This window comes from Euphorbia lathyris, chromosome 7 (genome assembly GCF_963576675.1).
Source record: "Euphorbia lathyris chromosome 7, ddEupLath1.1, whole genome shotgun sequence".
Lineage (NCBI taxonomy): Eukaryota > Viridiplantae > Streptophyta > Magnoliopsida > Malpighiales > Euphorbiaceae > Euphorbia > Euphorbia lathyris.
The window spans coordinates 42,457,701-42,464,329 of NC_088916.1; positions in this window are offsets into that span (position 1 = coordinate 42,457,701).

The window sequence follows — 6,629 nt, forward strand, 5'->3', positions numbered from 1 at the left end:
CGGATAACGGGGTCCAGTTTCAGGGGGAAGTAAGGAATCTTTTCCGAGAATATGGCATTGAACATCACAGGTCTTCTCCGTACCGTCCACAGGCTAATGGAGCAGTAGAAGCAGCTAATAAGAACCTTAAGAGGATTCTCGTAAAAACGGTGGAATCGCATCGGAATTGGCATGAGCACCTCCCACTCGTGTTGTGGGCATAACGACAATTAGAACCCCAACTGGGGCAATGCCATTCTCTTTGGTGTATGGAACAGAAGCAGTCTTGCCGATTGAGATCGAAAAGCGATCATTGAGAATCGCAGTGGAGGCAGAAATTCCCGAGGCGGAATGGGTGAAGAGGCGATGTGATCAGTTGGCTTTAGTTGACAAAAAAAGGATGGAAGCGATTTACCATGTACAGTTATACCAGAGAAGAATGGCTCGGGCTTTCAATAAAAAAGTCAAGACCAGCCCTATCAAAGAAGGAGATTTAGTGCTGAAACAGATCCGTGTGACGCACACCGACCCAAGGGGGAAGTTTAGGCCTAACTGGGAAGGGCCATTCGTCGTGAAGAAGATACTAAGCAAAGGAGCGGTGAAGTTAACTACAATGGACGGCATGGAATTCTCCGAACCTACCAACTTGGATAGGCTTAAGAAATACTTTTCGTAAAAAAAAAAAAAAAAAAGAGAAAAAGAAAGAAAAATTCCCGATAGGTTGAAAACCCGCAAAGGGCGACCTATGCAACAATAAGGGAAATCCCAATGGGTGAAAACCCGAAAGGGCACTCATTTAAAAATTCCGGGATAGTAAAAGGAGAGGAGAAAAATCGCCGGGATCCGAAAACCGAAAGGCGGGTCCTGGTAACAATAGTTATGACTTGAACAATTACAAAAATAATGTATAAGAGACTAAGTATTTCTGTTGTTTGTAAATAAATAAAGGCATGAATATATTTGACGAGAATGATTGGAATCATCATAATCTACTGAATGCATGGTAATATGAATCACGAGTTATACATTTCCTACCCTACTTTTCACAAAAAGCCTACCTACTATCCACCCCACTCCCTATACATCAGCTATACAGCGGGGAAACTCCAATAAAAGCTACAAAGCAATAATGAAAGCTACGAAGCAATACATAACGAGCCTAATACAGAGGGAAATCCCAATAGTCCTCAAAATCCCTCAAGTGTGATGCCCGCTCCGCAGATAGTGCCTCCTCGGCAGCTCGCGCTCGCTCATCAGCAACTCGTGCTCTCTCATCAGTGACCCGTGCTCTCTCCTCGGCAGCGAGGCGTCCGATCGACTCATCGCGCGCCCTCTCCTCGACGGCAAGGCGACCCTCAGTCTCCCATCGCATCATCCCTGACCAGTGGTCATTTCTCTCCTGATACACCTGACCGACCCGGGCGTCGGCCTCCCGCACCAACTCGCTCTGCCTCCGCTCGTGGGCATGCAGATCGCTCTAAAGCAAAAGAAAGGAAAAACAGATAAAAATAAGAAGCAGCGTAGGCACGAACATAAATCATACATACATGCATACATTCCACTACACTAAAGTAAAATAATGATACATACCAGGTGATCGGTGCAGCGCAAGCTGAGGCGGTCTCGGAGATAACCAGACAGCCCCACGTAATCCGTGCAAGTCTCCCTCATAGTCAGCGAAGCGTCTGAGGGATCAAATGGGACCCTCGAGGTGAAGATAGGAGGAGCTGTCTCAAATCCCGCATAAGCTGCCCCGGACTCGTCATAACAAATTGTGGCAAAATCTCGCCCGTAGTCTGGTAGGGGCACACCTAGGGATGACCTCTCCGGTCGGGCAGCGCTGGAGGACTCGTCGACATAGTAGGGCTGCTCGCACACAGGTGTCTGAGCTCGAGTGCCGTCAAAGAGATCGGATAAATGGGCACTCCTCCAGGATCCCTCCTGCAAAAAAAAAACACACAATAAAAACCTCTAAACGTCTCATGAATGAAATGGTAAAATGAGAAGGGGGCGGAACCACTTACCGGGACCTCCTCCTGACCAAAGACTGCCGCAATAGCCTCCCTCGAAAATACATCTGCCACCGGATCCACCTCCATCACTGCCGCCGGGCCATCCCTCGCGCTCAGCAGAGTAGATAAGTAAAGCTCGCGGCCCCCGGAGTGAACCCACACCGCTCTACCAACGAACCGACGAGATAAGTCCCGACGAACGACCGATAGGGGCATGGTCCGCACCGCAAACATAGAGACGGGGATCTCACCCGGTGTCCAATGTGCGTCACTAACTTCGGTGATGCCTCGGTCCCCCAAATACCACGCCCGCACGCAGGGGCCGGTGAGCACACACTGCTGCTCCTGGATCATAGATACATACGTATAATCGGGACCGAAGTCGAGGTCGTCCCACCTGAACTTAATCTAAAAATGCACAAAGAGAAAGTTAGAAAGACTCAAACAAAAATCTCGCACGACTAGGCAAAATCTACCTGTCTGAGGGTCAGCGAGTCGATCCAATTAGGAGCCGCGGCACCACCCGACTCCTCTCGGCGCTCAAGTCAAAATCTCTCCATCGGGTCATGAAAGGCGGCCTCGGTACTCTCGGTCGAGGTCGAGACCGGCTGGGAAGAATATGCCTCTCATACGCCCACACCTGCGGTAAAAACAAGGATTAGGAGTGTGAAAGACGCGAAGAAGATAAGACGGGCAAGTCAAAAAGGCGTCGCGTACTAGCAAAGCGAAGGTGTAACCACCGAAATCCTTGCGCTTCCGGCAAGTCAGATCCAAAAACTTGTAGAGAAAGGCTAAGCCTGCCCCCGCCCAATCATAGGAAGCCACTGCATCCAGATCGCTGAGTGCCTGAATGAGACCCGCGTGTACCTTCCCGCCCTTTGTGCGGAAAACCGTCTCACTCAGAGTATATACCAAGAAGCTACGAACCGCCAAGTCGGTATCGTCGGTCTCACAAAAATCTCGCCGACTCAAAAGGCTCGCGGTGGAAATAAACTTCGCCGGAGTAGATTTGGCGCATGGGCGAACCCCCGATCCAATCAAGGCAGCGAGCCTAGCAAGGTCGACCCGTGGTCGCATCATATCGAAATAAAAGGGAACGGGAGTGCTGCTCCCTCGCAACCCTGTCAGCAGTGAAAAATCTCTAGGCGAGATGGTCATCTCCCCGAAAGAAAGGTGGAAAGTGTGGGTCGAGTCAACCCACCGCTCACATAAGGCGCGTAAGCCAAAGCGGTCGCATACCCCGTTGGCGCGGGGCAACGCTGCAATAAAAGGCTCGAAGCCCAACTCGCGCACGCGGGCTCTCGCCGCGGCACCCAGCCTAGCATACCACGAGTGAATCTCGGCGGTGGTCCCAGAAATCTCAATAAACTAGAAAGAACAAGACGAGAAAATTTGAATACAGTTCCTAAAGCATGTAATTAATGAGGACGCGTTAAGACTAGGCATTCTTTCATTATCTAACCTAGAGACATCCGGTCAGCTAGGACCAACTTTCTGTAAAAATCTCTCCTTTAGGGTCGTCCATGTAAGGTTTAGTCAATTCTTTAACCCACTCTCGTCTGCATAGACGAGGGGCATAGATTAGGTTTACACTCACATGCATTAGTTAAGTTTGCACTATTCACATTTTTTTTACTATTCACGTGCATTAGTTAAGTTTTTACTATTCACATTTTTACTATCCACGTGCATTAGTTAAGTTTTTACTATTCACGTGTACTATTCACGTTTTCACTATTCACGTGCACTTGTTAGACGAGGTGCCGCGGCCTAATCTCCCGGGCGGACCGGGGGGTGGACAACCTCATGGCGACGTAAGCGGTGATTGGCGCCGAAAGCAACCAATCGTGGAATCAAGCTGCTCGGCAAGACCGGAGCTCGGAGATATGGAAGAGTCGCCACCCACGAATGGGAAAATGAACACCGATCCCTTACGGGAGACCTGTGTGGGTTCGGGAAACTTAGGTACGAGCCGAGAAGGCTAGCTCCTTTCCGGAGAAAGGCTACTAGGCACCCCGACATCGCCCGGTTATGAACCACCGGCCTCCTACTCAGCATGTTAGGCGATAACGGACTAATCGTATACTTCTTTAAGTTTAAAATTCATTTGAAACCTTTTTCTTTCTCTCTTTTTTGAAACCGTTTTGAGCATATATTATTGAAAAGCCATATTAGTAAAGAATCACCCCTTTTATGTTATACATACACAGAGAGGGGGGAGAAAGAAGTGATTTATTTACAACCGTATTTAAAAGTCATGTCGTGTGTTTATTCTACACTAACTTGTTCCCCCAAAACGAGTTTATTTACATGGCTCGCACCTTAATCGCCGTTGGAACGATTTAGGTGCGTTTTAAAACCCCGTTTGATGAAGTTTACCCGAATCGCCGTTGGAACGACTCGAGGGTTTGAAAACATTGAGATAAAAACCTTTGATGAGAAAACGTGGTTAAACATACAAGTCAATTTTATTTTGTACAAATCATTTAAGAAAACGATTCAAAACTCTATTATTTACAATGAAAACGATTTTAATTACAAGGCTCGCTTAATTCGTCGTTTGGAACGGACTAAGGTTTTAAAGCGTGATGTTTTAAGAAACGATTTGAAATGTCAAAAAAACACTATTTATTTACATTAAGAATCTCTAAAAAACCTTTTAGTTTAAATAATTAAATTGAAAACTCTTTTTGTGATTTATTTTCCCCCTTTTTCCTTAATGGATTCTCTACTTATTACAATTACAATAATAAACCCCTTTAAACTAATATTCACACTCAAATACTACTTATTTGGAACATGGACCCATGAATGGGCCAAAAGAATAAAGAAAATAATTTAGACATATATATATATACATTTAAATCAAAAAAGAAGATATGAAAGTAAGAGTTAACACAAAAGGAACTATATGTATATAAAAATAATAGGTACAATATATCTATGCTTTAAAAATGTGAAAATAGTAAGTAAATCCAAAAATAATTTTATTCAATAATCACTAAAATAACCCAAATGTTCCAAAACTATACATATACATAACTAATATAGTTTTAAATACCAAAATACCATATACTAATATATATTAATTATTTCTCAAAATACCAAATAACTAACATTTAAAACATAACCCAAATTGATAAAAAAAAAGAATACATATATATACTTATACTTATATAGTAAAATGGAATAAAAAACGGTATACTAATATTCTAAAATAATTATATATGTTAAAGATCTAAAATAATTTGAAAAACATATATTACATAACTATACATATATATACTAAGGATTAAAAGCTTAAAAGTTGAGAAAAATGGACTGAAATGGCATTTTTTACGTTTTGGCAGATTTACCGATGAAAAATCCGTCGGTAAACAGCATTTAGTGACAGAATCGGTAAATTACAGCAGCACTCCTAAATGTTTCCAGATTTATTCAAAAACTTTAAATTAAATCTAATTCAATCGTTTTGGATTTCCGAACTACAAAAAATGGGTCATAGTCGAAAACGGAAATTCCTAAAACGATGTTTTTATTTTAAAACGTAATTTGAAAATTTCTTTTAAATTAAAAACTTATAATTACAACGTTTTCGATACCCGAACTACCTTTTTATCGGATCACGGTTCGTATTGGGATATCACAACGAGGTTTTTTATTTTAAAACAAAATCGAATTTTATTCAACACGAAATGAAAATTAAATAAATACGCTAATTAAATAAAGTGTGCCAAAATAAATAAATAACTAAATGAATAGAAACTAGAACATAAAAAATAAATAGAAGAAGAGAATAAATTAAATAAAATAAAGAGTCTAGTCCTCGGATAATACCTTGAACTCGGTATCTGACCGTCGAAGCCGATTGATTCCACGAGCCGCGAGCTCCCGTTTTTTTATGAAAATTTAGTAAAAATCGAACTTAGGAAATTTAGAGATTTTCAATTTTTAGGGAAAAAAATGTTTTTTCCTAAAAAAATCAACTTCCTCTCTCTAGAAAAATATTCTAGTGTGAGAAGCTCTCCTTAAATTCCCCCCCTCCGTTTTTGCATGGGGATCCGTGCCTTTTATAGGCAAACAGGTCCCCGGACCAATGGGCGACGCCCAAAGGAAATTGGGCGTCGCCCATTGGGGTTGGGCGGCCGCCCAACCTTGTGTTGGGCTACCGTCCAACCTTGTTGGGCGGCCGCCCAACATTTGTTGGGCGATCGCCCAACGCAAGGTTGGGCGCCCGCGCCCGACCTTCGTCGGGCGTTCGCCCAACGGTCATCGGGCGTTCGTCCGACGTGGTTGGGCGCCAGCCCGACGACCCTCAGGGCGTGCCTCGCGCCGTCGGGCGTGCGCACCCCGCGGCCGCCGAGCGCGCGTTCCGCGCCGCCGGACGCTCACACGTCGCGGCCGCCGAACGCACGCTTCGCGCTACCGGACGCGTGCGCTCAGCGGCCCATGAGAGTGCGCACCGTGCCACCGGACCCGGGCATTGCTCGGACGTCGAGAGCGTGCCAATCGCGATGCGTCCGACGGACGCCGAGCGCACGTCCCGTGCCGCCGATTTTCCTTCGCTTATTATCCTTTATATATTTTTTCAAAACTTCCGAAATCAATCGCTTCAACCGTCTTATTTTCAGGTTTTTG